Raw genomic sequence first — 16,030 nt, 5'->3', positions numbered from 1 at the left:
AACAAAAAATTAAAATGTCTGGAAGCAACTTTTAGCTTTTGATTTCTACCATCAACCATTTTGCTCACAGTCTTAGAATATTTCACATAATCTGATTAAGTATGCAAAGTCCTATTTGAAGTTTGATTAACCTACATGTTTTAACTATTTGCAGAGAAAGCTTGTTTATAGTTCATATTTTGTGGCAATCTATCATTTAATGCACACTTCTGTATATGTGTGCTTCTAAGAAGCAAAATTCATCTACAGGCAAACAAGTGAATGAGATTTAAAGAAAATAAATTTCAAAATGACACACCTGCTTTCTGGAATAGTTATTGATCAAACAGATAATGTTGTCTGTTTACAGATGATATAATTTTCTTTTTTTTTACCTGCAACATTTTACATCATAGACTGTTAAAACCAGAAAAATAATAATATTAAAAAAACAGACTTACATGTCTAAAGTTATCTACAGGTTTTACACTTTATTCTTTTTTTTTTTAATTGATCAGTGGCAAATAAATTGTGATTAGTAATCTAGGTTTTTCTGTTTCATATCAAAATTATTTTCAAATTTTTCTTTTGTTCAAGTAGAACAAATACTTTTGAACATAATCCAGGAGATACCAAGAAAACAGCCACTAGTATGAACTTACCCACTTATGCAATCAGAGTATTAATTTCAAAAAAAATTATGACAAGTACGGCTAGAACGGGATTTAATTTTATTTTGCCATCATACTCAGTAGGCTGAAAGGTAAAGGAGGTGAAAAGAATATCTTCAGTTAGATCACTATTGTTGGATCACTGCAACAGATATTTCAGTTTTATGTTATATAGCTGGAAAATAAAATTGTTTTAGTTTTAGGGCTTTCACATTCATGTGTGCTGAAGATGCAGTGCTAGTGAGCTATGATTAAAACAGTGATTTTATTTGTTACTTTTTACCTTTAGTCATTTTCTGAAAACAGATGTTTTGTAAACCTGCTGTTAAACTTCAACATGTCTGAAAACATCAAACAGCCCATTTGTCCATTTATTATTTTTTTCATTATCACTATTATTTTTGCTGACTCCTGTCTTTCCAAACATGGCTAGGATAGTCGTTCAATTTGTTTCTATTTGGACTGACTCTACCATCCGTGGTTTACCAAAAGCTATACACAACTTGAAGTCCAAACATTCCTCCAACATGTCGGGATTTTTCCAATCATTTCATTGGTAATTTTTACCGCCTTAAGATTGTCATCTTGAGGCATTGGGTGCTAAAGCCAAATCAAAGACAGGGAAATAACTCTAATTCAATCTGTTTGACATTGACAGAAGTACTCTTTCTTCTCTTCTCCTTTCTTTTCCCCTCCCCTCTTTTCTTTCTTTTTGCTCTCTTCACCATCTGGCATTCGGCTCTGACCCCCTTGTCAAGGACGCAGATGGGAATTAGGAAAAGTGGACTTGTTTCAAACAATTATGGAAATTACTTTAATATCTTAAAACAAAAAGACGGAGCAATATATTTGTTTGAGATGTTGTCTGTCAGCTTAAATTTCCACTCCAGTGTGTCAGCGTGTGTGTTTCTACGTGATAAATAAACTCCGGTAAAGCATCCCGCAGGTGTGTTTTTAAGGGACGTAATCTTTCTGTTTAGTTGTTCTAAAAAAAAAAAATTAAATAAAAATAATAATAAAAAATTAGGTCTAACTCAAGCACCTGCCTGAGGAGCAGGTTGTGACCTTCAGCCTCCAACCCTGAAATGAACACCAGCTAATAGAGACCAGTCTGTTGAATTGTAATTGAATGTTACGTGGCTCTCTGAACCTTTTTTTCCATAAGCATGCGGGACTGAGGCAGATGCTCCAATGACAACTTAATTTCGTCATCGAGGAGCAGCGAGTGTTTCAGTTTAAGATTCTCCTTCGAAATTCGGCTCCTATTAATGATAATTAGCAAAAGAAAAGGTGAGTCATGTCTGAGTTTTGTTTGTCTTACATTTTGGATAATTTGAGACACACTTTTGCCAAAGAACAATTTGAATTTGGAAACTCCCAGCACAAAGAGTGTTGCTGTGTTCACCTCATATCAACTTTTAAATTCTTCCGAGAAGTTGGACTTTTACAAAAAGATCTGTATCAGTATGCATTTTAAAAGTCCACTTTTACCTTAAAGATATGTTTAGCTTCTTTTTTTAATTACTGCACCAAACAAATTTGTGAGATTTTTATTTTTATTATTCTTTTTTGTCATTTTCTTGATGACTTTTCATATTTATGCTGGTGAATTTTGGAAAAGGTAGCTATATTATTAAACTGAGTAAAGATATAAAAAACTCAATTGCTAAAAATGTCCTCATTTATTTTATGATCACAGCTGTTGTATTCTTTATTTGCATCGACAAAGTCAGAAGTTTATACTCTGGGGATCATTTTTAATTCCCATCTAAAAGGTATAATCCAACCCAACTCACAATCTTTCTTCTTTCAGACAAGAAACAACATTTCAGACCTGTTTCCCCATCAGTTGAAGGTGAAAGAAATATTTCAGCTTTTCCGAAATTCATGCTCTTGTTATATGTTGTTTACTGGACGGAACAAAATTTCTCTTTAGCACATATAAATCTAACAAATTGTTATTGAAATGTCACTGGAACATCCTAGGGAGTTTTTTTTTTTTTTTTTTTTTTTTTTTTTTTTTTTTTTTTTTTTTTTGCTGAGTTCAGAATTGATTTTAAAATACTAATACTCACATATAACAAATTAAGTAAAGAAATAAGAAATGTATCATACATTGAGAGTAATAAATGATTTTAACATAAACATAAAACAAAAAGATTTGCTAGTGCTTGGCTGGGCACTAACATATCTTATTTTAAAATAGTTTGTAGCAGTTCCTGTCTCTATTTAGGAACCTGTATTATCATAACTTATGACAGAAAAAAAATAGTAGCGATATTAAAATAAAAATGGTCAAAAACGCATAATTCAGAAGATGTTCCCTTCTTTACAAAGATAGAAAAAGTGAGTAAAAATGAATGACGAAGGAAAAAAACACCTGGAAAATCAGATCCAATAATGTCTAAATGTACCAAAAACGCTGATTAAATGGACTGAACAAGAGTCACTTTTAAAGTATCTGTACAGACTCAATTTGGACAAACTACATAGACCTAAAAGTCTCATTTTCAACTATTTTTTCGAGTTTTATGTTTAAGTTTAAAGTTTGAGCTTGGTGCATTTTTAGAAGTTTTTTATTTCAAAAAAAAAGATGAATTTCACACACTACTGTGCACACTCCAAAGCGTGCTCTACATTTGTATATTTTGGTACAACTTATTTATTCTAAAGGTCAAAGATGTAAAATGATTCTTTTTTTCATTTCGATAGCTTTAATAGTGTGTTGTTTGATGATAGATTCAGCCTTTTGTGTGTACAATAAGGTGACAAAGCAGCCAGGGGGAGCTGTGTTTACAGACGAGAGAAGAAAACAGCACTGGGGATTCTCTCGGCATGTCTGTCTGGTCCAGGTAATTTTTCTTATTTTGTCACAAATATTTTCAAATATTAAAATGTGGTGGACATGTTGAAGACTCCTCACAAGTCTTCAGCATAATATTACTCTTGGGTTTGTTGCTGTGGGCTAAAGAGAATTTGTAAGCAACTTAGGGGAGAAAATAAAATAAAATAAAAATATAGAAACAAATACAAAAATGTTAATGCCTACCATTTTCCCAGTAATATTAATTTTTCAAATTGGATTGTCTGATTTATTATTTAGAAGAAAGAAAACATAAGCAGGAAGATTATTTTAGTCACTACTTACTAGTTTAAACTTCTAATGTATAGTCCATAGTGACATTTAAGAAGCACAAAATGTCATATTATAAATCATTATGATGATATTAGCAATACTTATGTAAAAATATAAAGACAACATTTTTTTTGTTTTATATAGAATTTGAGTAACACATTAAGCCTAAAAGTGTTAAGTATATATTTAATATCACCTTTATATAGAAACATTCTAATTTCAAATAATTTGGAAAAATGTGTCCTTTTTCTTCCTTTTTTTAAAAAAAGGACCAAATATGTTTATGCTTATTCATTCTTAATTCTACAGTAAAATAGCTTCTATTGAGTTTATTTCTGTTGGGCCAATTCACAAAAAAAATATCTTTTTGTTCTTACAAAAAGTCTGATTCAGGTTCAGTTGATTATTCAATAAACTATATAAATCTTGTATGTTTTGATGTATTAAAAATTAATTTGTGTGGATGATTAGCGTTTGCGCTGTTACACTGAGGAATTCGGACCTGAGGTTTTCTTTCCCAGACTGTTTTTGTCTATCAAAATAAAACAAAGGTGGAATGTATTTGGCTAAATCATTAAATAAATATGAGAAAAGAAAATCTAGAACTGAACTTTTCTAAAACTGTGCACTCTTAATAGCCCCATAATTGAAGCGCAGGACCCCAGAGGGACCGACTCCTTTCAGGTCAGCTGCAGACAGGAGCTGCCAGACCCATGCACTACAGGGTAATTATCTACGTTTAAACATTTCCTGGTTTAAAGAACTTAAATACTGGGAGAGCAATCAGACAAACAATAGCCTGAGCTAAATGAGTGAATGAGGCGGTTAAAAAAAGAGAAGAGTCCTAAAGCACATGACCTGAGAGGAATTTATGACTTTAAAAGTTTTATTATCTTGAGTTGTAGCAACGCTGATCACTCAGATGTTTATAAAGGAAAATCTATTGCAATAATTGTGATATTTATCACACGTTTTTTCTATTATTTGTGTGCTCTTTATTGGTCCATGTTTCAAATGAAAACCCATAAATTTCTACATTCACTTCTAAATGTAATTTTGTAACAAATAGCGTATCTAAACAACTTTTTATGTTTTGTGAGGACAACTACACTCCTGATGTGTGCATCCAGTTCTTTCTTAAGCTGCTGTCTCACAGCTTGCTGTCTCACAATGAATGCTGGCATGTTGAAAAACACGCTGTGCTGCTCTAAAAATAAGGAAATAATAGGGATCAAGTGAAACATCAAGTACTTTCATGCCACTAAAATATGCGTTTTGTTTTTAATGTATTATTATTCTGAATCGTCTGTGTATATTGACATCAGCTGTGTGGAACTCTGTTGAGCTGAGAAAAGACTTTAAAATACTGGTATTAGTTTAAAAAGCACTGCTAAGCATCATCACAAACCTGGTGCTGCTGTATCTAACTTCCAGATCTTCCAGGTCTTCTGAGAACCAGAACCAAATGTGAAGAAGCAGCATGCAGTTTCTATGCTTTCTAATCTGGAACAAACTACCAGAAAACCGCAAAACTGCTGAAACACAGAATTCCTTTAATTCAAGGCTAAACACCCATTGGTTTACAGTTACTTCTGAACAATCGTAACTGGAACACTGACCAATACATTTCATGTATATTCGCTTGATAAATCTATTTGAGAAATTGTAATATTTAGTAAATTTTCTCAAATGTTTCCTAATTACTTACTGTATTATGGTGTGATGTACTTATTGGTGAAACATATAAACATATATAAACTTGACACTTGACTTGAGAGCTGTGACATAGTCCAAAATATTAATTAGATGTAAATGTCTAACAAATCTATGGAAATCTAACTAGTTAGCATTGGAAGCTAAAGTGTAGGAAGGTAATCCTGCAGTGTTATTTACCTAAAGTTGTGTATCTTATTACACAATTGAAACATAATCTAGATGCACAAGAGTGTGACAGAGGGATACATTATCCACAAGCTATGTTTGGATTGTGATAATACCTTTATGTAAAGTCTGCCTGAAGCATAAGAGAATGTTGTGGCTCTCAGTTTAGCCCCCTGCTGCACAAACTGAAAATTGCACCAATGCACCAATGTAATTACTGCAAATGTTCTACAGAATTTGTGTTGAAGCAAATACACAACAAAAAACTGTAAAACAGTGAGTTGTAAAGACAGGAATAGAATATTTTTCTGCTCCAACTGAATAAAAATAATTAGTTAATTAACAGGCCTATGGAGAACCAACTTTGCTGCTCCAGCCTGGTGTGTTTCAGCAGGGACACATCTAAAAGTTTCAGATCTCTGGGCCCTGAGAACTAGACTTGGGGTTCCTCGTTGAGAACGATGAGAAGCCAGATGAGTTTCAACTTTCCCATAGTAGAAATCAGTGTTAAAGGTCATCATCCCAGATAATTTAGTTTATGGATCCAATTCTGCTCCAAACTTTAAAATAGTACGCGTTTCTGCACAAACAACTGAAATAAATTACTTGTTTGGTATCATAATCTTCCATTAGAAGAAAAGGTAGTTATGTAATATTATGAAATTATTTGCAGGTGCAACGTTTCCTGCTGTCTGGCAGCTTGTCTGAAACATAAATATTTTAAACTGCAAGCCCCCTGAAGCTGTTTACACATATTGTTTGACCCAGGTGTGGATGTCTGAGACCCTTTATAAGGGGAGACTGACCCACCTGGTTTGTTGAGTTGATTCGCAGCATGATGCAAACAAAACAAAGCATCATATAGGTCAGCTTTCCAAAATGTATTTAACTTTCTTTTAAACAGATGTAGAATAATTAAAATATTAAAAAACACCGAACTTAAAGTGTTGTGTTCACACATTTCCACTGTGTGTTTCCATGCTGAGCCCACAATAAACTTAATGAATAGACACCAGGTAGATAATAAAGCGCGCAGCTCTGCACAGTGCTCAGCTCACTGAAGAGCACACCCCTCAACCGTCTGTCAGAGATCATCATTAATGTCGCGTCACTATTTTTCTCGGCTTAGATGCACACACACACCACTCAAGTAAGTAATCCTTTTCATCAGTCGGAGCCAGATTCTCAGTAATCAGCATCCCAGTATAGGATGCTGCAAACCAGTATCATGCTACGGTAATTTGGATTCTAATTAAAAAGGTCTCGGACGGTTTACTCAAATGATCGCTTGAAACTGATGCTGCAGATTAGAGCTGCAATGCCTCGTTTAACCTTTACGTGTAAGGCCTTTGTGATTTAAGCTCTCGCTACTCAGGGAACATGATGTGTATGGAAACAGAGGAGTTACGTGACAGCAGACAGCGAGTGTTTAAAAAAAAAAATACTTTTTTATGTAGTGCTATAATCTACTCAGACATTTCTTTTTGCTTAAAATTGTTTTAATGAGTACTATTACCATGCAGAATAGCCAGAAATTAACTTAAATTCCTAAAAGATAAGTACTAAATTAAAGAAATGTCGTAAAATGAATCAATTAAATTTATTTTTAAAACACTTGCCAACATTCAGCTGAGACTTTTTAACAATTTAACTCAAGTTTCAAGCTTCAGAGCCTCATGCTTTTCTCACTTTCTGAATGCTCCCAAAAATGAAGTCGACATTCAATCTTTTTCATGATCTGTATGTTTTTTTTCCTATCTTACTTACCCTCTTTTTGCCTCAGGGATTTAGTGTCCATCAAAAAAGCTGGAGTGGACAGATATATTTTGTTCACTCACTTTTCAAAATGAGACAATATTCAGTTTCTATGAAAATATATAAAAAGAGTATAAATTAATTTGAAGGCCCACTTCCAGCTACAGCCATGTTAGTTAATACTTGTGAATGTTGAGAAAGGCTCAGTTCAGCACTTTGCCAATTTGTTCCCTCATTTTGTATCCATACTCTTATAGTCACAAACCAGCAGTTTTTTATCTACGTACTTAAAAACTATGAATCTAATTAGTAATAGTACAAAGATTAATTTTTTAAATCTCTATTAGACAGTCAGTATAACCCTTCATCAAGCCAGAATAACTGTGAGTAGCTATTATTAACAGGAGTCATAAAACATTTTTTTCTTGCAATAAAATATGAATATAAAACAGAAAAATAATAAACAATCAGCCACCAAGGTAAGTATGAAATATTCACATTCAGTTTGAATTGTCTTGTTGCAGATGATTCCACTTTATGCCTGAAAAAGTCAAGTAAAAATACAAATAAAAATACCAAATCACAAAGAAGTGAAATTATAATGTCTTATTCATTTTCAAAACACCTAAAAAGTTGCTCATTTTACATTCAGAATTAATGCAGTGCTTTGGGAAAGATGCATTGAAAGGCCCAGTATAAGTAAGACTAACATTGCACTGCAATACACATATTTTTATTGGAAAACATTTATTTAGCCTCAGCATTTTCTGAATAAAGAATTTTACTTTTTGGTCATTTATACTTCACTTTGTAATCCATGATTTGCTGCTATTGTGGGGGGACAAATATAATTCTAACACAGAGATCTGTCTCTGTTGCCAACTCTTTAAAATGAGATGGTGACCCTCATGATTCAAGAAATCGAAAATAACGATAAATACCTACGGTGTATATCATCAGCAATATTACAAAGTTATAAAAACATGGAAATCTGGAAAAAACCAGTGAAATTGACCAAAGCTCTTTGTTTTTTCTCAGTGTAGCAAAACGTGGTATCCTGGGGTCAAGTATTCATAACATTAGTTCATTTTAAGGCCTAACACAGCTTTTTAATTGATTCCAGAATACTAAAAATATATCATTTGCAATAATTTAGTCTCCTTTTGTTTGTTTTAATGTTTTCAAACATCTTTACTGGTTTGATATTTGATCATTGTTTTTTTATCAGCATACTACTTCCTGTCTTCATCATAACAACACTGTTTCTTCTGATCTCTGATCTGTTTGGGTGACCTTCTGCTAAAGCCGAGTGCTTTGTGTTCCCACCTGGCCCCAGGTAAGCTCCCTGTCCGGTAAGCAGTAAACAAGCTCTCCATTGGCTTGTCTGCTCCACTTAACACCTGACATACCCCCTCCATGCTGACCTCAGACCTCTGACCCCAAACTGACAACCTGGGAGACGTCTTTGGAAACTTTCTTTTCTCCATTCTCTCCCTTTTTCTTTTCAGCCACTTGCTGAGTGCTGCAGAGTGAGACAAGGTGAAAGGTATCCTTAGAGAGAGGGGTTTAGGGGGGAAGGGGTGCAGGTGTTCATGCCTCCACACCTCTCAAGTTCAAAAGCCACTGAGTCCTTTGCAGCCAGGTAACGTTCAACAATGTGTCACCCACCCCCACCCGGAGGCGACACTGTCAGAGGGCTTCAGGAGGCACAGTCACCCATCCTCTTCCACACACCGGGAATAAAAATATACCTATTACCCCAGCTGCCAACACTTGGATATACATCTAATAATATTCAATAACATCTGTCATTCAAGTATCTGCAAAAATGCACAAGAGACTTGTGTGTATCTAACAAAACACCCGAAGAATCTAAACTTGTCACATTTACCTTAATCGTGTCCAGTATTTCTCAGCTCCCGCAGCCATATGAGTTCAAAAACTGGAGCCAGTCCAAGCATTACTGGTAACATTAGTGTCAGTAATTTAATGCGCAGGTGTGAATGGATTCTCAAACAAGCTGAGGAGGCTCCCAGCAAGGCCCCGCTCAGCACTGCCTGGGCCAGCGGCAGGTTTAAATAAATATGCCGCTGAGCAGACATGTCGGCAGCTGGGGCCCCGGTATGGCTGTCACTGTTTGTGTTGTGGCTTTGTGAGGTCACTGATGAGAAAGCAGAGGGACGCTACTGTCCTCGCTGCGAGAAGACAAGTAGAGGAAAGAAACTAATGAAGGAAACAAGCAGCACCTGAAGATTCCTTCTGAGCAGATGCATAAAAAATCTGATCGTGTTCTTGAAAGGGAAGTTCTGGATGAGAGCCTCTTTTTGCCACCCTATGCAAAAAAGCTACAGGTTCAGAAGCAATTAGAACTAAAAATAATAATAAAATACTGTCTGAAATAAGTAGACAGAGAGAAATTGAGTTATTATACATTGATTGAGATTTCAATTTTATATTTTTTCACATTTTGCAGAATCAGGTTTCATCTTTGAGAAACCTATGTTAGTGTAATTATTTAACACTGTCTAATTAAGTCAAAATGCATCAGTAAATGTATTTTTTGTGTTTAACAAACAATCAAACTTTTATGAATCTCAAATTTTTTCTTAAATAATTTATGATTGTGCAAACAAATTTAGTTTCTTTCGAGGTAATAGTAAATTCGGAAGATCTAAAACCTCAGACGCTAAAATTGAGACTCCTCAAAAGACCAAAAAGTTTTCAGAAACTTTGTGCCGAATGATAAGCTGCAAATACAAATCAATCCTTGTTGAGTGAACATTAAAACAAATAGAAAAAACTTTTCGTTTTAATGGTAGCTGATTTATATATTTGATCTAATTTATGCATGAATAATTAAAACAATTATTTATGGATATTTTTTCATTATTATGACTGCAATATTGAATGAGTCATTTTATTTTACCAAATAGTATAGTTATTATTCTGTTTTAGTTGATAGTTGCTTACACAATTTTGTTAAGTTATTTTGTAAATACTGTGGTATTTTTAGGTTATCTTACCTTGAGAACGTCACACCGTCTAAATTTACTATGTAGTTTCATTTTTATTTCTCATAATGAATTCTAACTCATACTTGTTTTTTAGATTATTGAATCTTAAACTTCAAGGCCTAAATTGATCAATACGACAAATGTTTTGAACAATCTAAAAGGTAAAGCAACAACCTGTAATGCTAAAACATTTTTAGCTTCTTCTCATGTATGTCCAGCAAGAAGTGTGTAAATAGCTGAACTGTTGCTGGAATCTGCACAAACTGAAGAGAAACATTTTTATTTAAGGATTGGACTTGAAGGACAAGACGACAGAGGAGTAAAAAAGGCAGTGGAAAAGAAAACCTGAAAGATGTGAAAAGTGAAATTCCAGGCGCAGAGAAGACCAGAGCTGCTGCTGTCTGTCGGCAGCAGAGTGGGGAGTCAATTAGGAGGTTCGATGTGCCAGATGAGATTGTTCAGGAATGGTTTATGGATTGAGAATTGAGTAGAGGAGGGCCAAAGGAGGAAGATCGGTTTCAGTGTTTCTTTCCAAGCTGCCACTGCGCCCTCATGGACGTCTTGAAAGCTGTTGAAAAAAAAGTGCCAGAAAAGTTAATTCCTTCAGGCACGCTGCCAGAGAGGAGAGTGCCCCTGTAAGTCCGACAGTAAATCCTGTGGATTCATACTGAGCTCCAGAGAAGACACCTGCAGGATATATGATACTGTATATTTCATGTCAGCCTTTAAGCTCAGGTACAAAACCAACACTGCGCATTGGCTCAGCTTTAACCTGCAGAGTAGCTTTATCATCACTCTGTTTTACTGTGTCAGTCCTGTGGGAAGTCTGCATAATGGTGAACTTTGTTTTGGCAATAAGGTTTGTTTTTAAATACTATAGTTTCAAAGACCTGAGAGGAAACGTGGATTTTATCTCTACATCCTTTTTTTTGTTTGTTTTTTCACAAAGCATAAGACTGGATGCTATCTGTTTATAGAGGCACAATAGAGACTGACAGTGTGTTTTACAGGTCATGTTTTTATTATTTCATGAACTATTTCAGAAAAAAATGCTGCACTCAAAATTTTGTTCTGTTGACCAATTTATAAGTAAAACTCCATCATTTTCACTGAGAGCGTCCTCCTTTTCTCCATCCGTCCATTTTCTGACACCCTTGTCTTAGTGGGGTCAGAAGGGGTGCTGGTGCCTCTCCAGCTAATGTTCCAGGCGAGTCCGGGTACAGGAACCCAGGACCCTCTTGCTGGAAGGCAACTGTGCTACCAACTACGCCACTGTACAGCCCTCCTTTTCTCTTAAATTGTTATATGTCAGATAATAAAGTGAAGTGTGAACTTGTAGCTTTGAGCTGTGAGTTATACAAACGGGGCAAGGAGTGCCGATGAGATGGTTAGTGTCAACATGTCAGAGGTCGGCTCCCCCTTAACCGGGTTGCTTCAGGAGGAGGATTTAGATAAAAAGGAGTCAGGATAACAAATGTGGATGTCTATGTAATGCAAATCAACAATCTTCTTGCCTGATCTTAACTCTGCTCTGTTATCAAGCAGAGGGTGCAGAAAGTGTGAGAATACGGTGTGTCTTTTTCGTTTTTCAAAATAAATGTTTCCCTGTTTTTGGTGTACTATAAACATAACATACTAAACGGGTTCTCTTTTGCCACTGTCTGAAATGGATTTCCATAACAAAAATATATTTCAAGAGCCACATTTAACAACAATTTCTGGAGCAACTGTGGTTTAAGAGTTGCTCCAGGTAGGTCAATGTTTATCAAGGATTAACATTGGCTAAATTGTCTTTCCATCAGCTTTATCACCAAACAGATGAAGACTTAGAAGGAAGAAGGCGGTGTTAAGATATTGTAATCACTACTTTCACTGTTGCACTTGAGTTCATTTATTGTACCTTAGATCACTATACTTGTTTGTTTTTCACAACATTAACAGGCAATTGGTGAATCACCTTTGGAAAACTGTATCTGGAAAACTTTTACTGATGAACACACGTCCTCAGGTGGTTTTCACACACTTGCAGCTACATCTTGTGACACCACCAACCGTGCCAACATTTACAGCCTTTACTGTCAGCTGATCCAACCACAGCAACCCACCAGCTGTGAAAAGTGTCCCCCCTATAAGCTCCTGCCACTGACTGACAGTAGCTTTAATGTTTGATGAAGGACCAGGGATGAACCAAAGGCTAGACTCCCAGAGTAAGCGATGCAGGGAACACCCAAACCTCCTGCTATTGTTGCCCTGCTATTCATAGAGCGGAGGATAGGGTTCTTCAGTACCGGGCTGAAAGTTTCACATAGGAGAGATACACAATGAAGCCAAGATAGCAAGGATTACTTTGCCCTTCAGATCCACACCTTGGGGGATCTTCTGTGGCCCTGCAGAGGCACACAGAGGACTCCACATTCAATGTTACATCTGGAGATTGCGGTAAATGAAAGACAATGTAATTTTTTACAGATAAAATATTACATTTTTAGATTTGTTATCTTAGATTAATTGCTGACAAGGCTTCAAATGGCCATACTCTATCCATACCCTCCACCATATTATCACTTGTACGAAGGATAATGAAATACCTGACACTCAGCCCTGATTCAGAGGAAATGCTGCATTTTTTCCACTGGGAATTGTGGACAAAAACATTTAATTAGCTGGAACTGCTTCAGTTCACTGCGAGTACTGAAGCAGTACTTGGGGAAAAGAGCAAAAATTGATCATCTGGGAAAACAATCCAAAGGTAACATCCAAGGATCCCAAAAAAGAAACCCCTATACCTTGAAGTCCTTTAATTCTTTGCTCATTTGGAAATATTTTGTACTTTTGCCTTTGATGTATGGTTTAGAGTTTGATCTCAGATACAGTTTCCATTTATAAATTCTTGTAATTCTGTAATTCTTGATTTGTTTTGTAATTTGTTTTCTATCCACTCACTCACTGCTTTCCTTGTTCCTTCTGTTTTGTCTATTTTGGTCTTTTACTTTTCTGTGTTTTATTATGCCCTGTTTCATTTCCCCATCTTTCTCTTTTGTCATGCTAGTCTTCCTAGTTTTCTCTCATTTCTCCTCCCATATCTGCATCCTGTAGTTAATTAAACTCCCATGTTTTTCATCCAGTATCCACCAAGATGTAAGCTGTTTTGTCACAGTCATTGTCAGTTTCTCCTGAAGCAACAGTTTTTTGTTTTGCAGACTTTTTACTTCTCGGCTTTTTATGTTTTCTCATTGATATTGTCGCAATATTCTTTTCTGTTTTTTGATTAAATATCCACTGCAAGATGATTTTGTTTTTTGCTTACATTTGGATCCTCCACAAACCCAGACAAAACAGACAATACAGAGTTTTCATTGATGCTAAATAAACTCACCTTATTTCTGAGACCTTTAGCTACATTTGTTACAATGTAAAACTAGTTTTTCTGGATTTGTCCCAATGGAATAATTTCTTTCAAATGTCTCTCCAGTGAGTTTAATCTGGTCAAGAAGAAAGAAAGCAGATAAGGAAACAAACAAAAAAAAAAAACAACAACAAAACTTTCCACAGAGCTCCTCCCCACTCTGTCTTTGTATCAGTTTTAAGATTAGTCACTGGATACCACAGATGTTAATGAATCATGTTTAAATGAATATCATGTGTCATCAAATCCCCTGTTGCAAGATTTAATTTCCACACCCCAAAAAGCATAAAGGTTGAAAATAAACCTCCCAAACCTGTCAAAGAGCCGTAAGTGGTGTTAAGTCCTGTCAAACGAACAAAAAGGAGGAAAATATTTTTCACAAGCTCCATCACAGCGATTATGTTTCAGTTGACATTCTCCCTCGATACACCTGAGACAGGTGACTTTTTGCGTTGAGGGGATTAACTGTTATGGTGTTTGAAGAGGTCTCTATTGTTCAACGCCAGGAATATTAACAACCCAGGAGTTGGCATCGCTGACGGGGTAAGACCTTAATAGGTACATGATACAATGACCACATTATTTCCCATCACAATAAATGAATCCATGACACATAGTAGGGTTCCCTCAGAGACGTCGCTGTGCACCACTGCTGTTCCTTATCTGAACGCTGCATTTCTAAATATGGCTCAATAATTCAGATGATAACTGGTTCAGTTTAATTGCAGCATAAAAGATTCAAGGTGTCCCTTAAGTGCAGCACATCAGGTGCCACTTATATAATAACAGATGGCTGTTTGTTGTCTTGGGTGTCACATAGGGAGGCTTTGTCATATTCACACTTCCCCTTGTTGGGAGAGGGATCAAGTTTTTCCTCCCTGTACAGTTTCTCTTTTTCATTCACCAACTGTGACAATGATGAATTATTGAGACACAGAAATTGATGAAGGAACAGCCAACATTCATCTTGCAAATGTGTTGCATGTGTTATTGTTTAAGACTCAAAATAACTTCAATAAAGAATTCATGGTTTGCATTTACAGCCAAATGCATTTTGAGTATGTGAGTTATCACCAGGAGTACATCACTGTGCAAAAGTATAAATATCCCTTGAATGGAGTTTTTGAGTTTTAGCTAATACATCAAAACAGTGTATTGCACAATGTTGTAGTAGTTGGTCTTAATTGACTTTACAAATTAATGGCATGAAATTTAGTCTCTTTCTCTTTAAGAAGCTCCTGCTCTTTCCGACACTCTAACTTCAGAACATCATCACAACGTTTCTCAACCAAGCCTTTAACTACCTGACATTTTGCCAATTCCAAAAGAAAACCTGCTAAATGCTGCAAATTACTTGAGGTCGGGGTGATTAGCCTGATATGCCTACAGCTAATCCTACAATGGAGTGGTCCAGAGTTGGCCTACAATCTACATTTAAGTTGACTAAAACATAAAATGAGAAAATAATTTCTTTACATCAATGTGAAATATTTGTGTGAGATGAAAAGGAATTAAATTTGGATGTTGCAGAACATAGATAATGAAATTTGCATACACTGAACAAAAAGACACACACCTTTTTCCTCACTGTCTGCAGTTAAATCAGACTAAATTTCTCTTATTGTAGGTCAGTTAGAATTGCCAAAAATATTTATATTTGTTAAATGTCACAACATCTGTTTTAACTGCATATACTTTTATTTGAAACAACTTAAGATTATCTCTCGTATTCCACCTTTCTACACATCAAAGATCTGATTATATTTCCTCTTGTAATCATTTTGGTTATTCAATTATACCTAATAGGAAATAGATCTTCATTCTACTTAGTATAATCCTTCTTGGTATATTCAGGTTGGAAAATGCATACCAAAGCATTGCTGGGGTTTTTTCATGAGAAAACTTCCTCTTTAATGAGTGAGCAGAGTGAACACACACATCATGTTTGGAGTTCTCTACATTTCCTGTCTCTAACTGCAGAATAATTTTAAAAACAGTTGACTTAACTTAACAAAGTTGTGTGTGAATACTTAAAAAGGGGAAACACCTGCTCATTTAGTTAATGAGCTGCAAAAAACATCGCTCTACGGAAAACAAACAGACATTGCGTAGTGTTTCAAGACATACTCATCTGTAATAAGACCGCAATAGTATAAAAAGTAAATATCTGCACTTATGCTTTTGTTAA

This window comes from Poeciliopsis prolifica, unplaced genomic scaffold, assembly GCF_027474105.1.
Source record: "Poeciliopsis prolifica strain line A6 unplaced genomic scaffold, Auburn_PproV2 SCAFFOLD006, whole genome shotgun sequence".
In the NCBI taxonomy this organism is placed as follows: Eukaryota; Metazoa; Chordata; class Actinopteri; order Cyprinodontiformes; family Poeciliidae; genus Poeciliopsis; species Poeciliopsis prolifica.
This window is presented reverse-complemented; position numbering follows the sequence as displayed.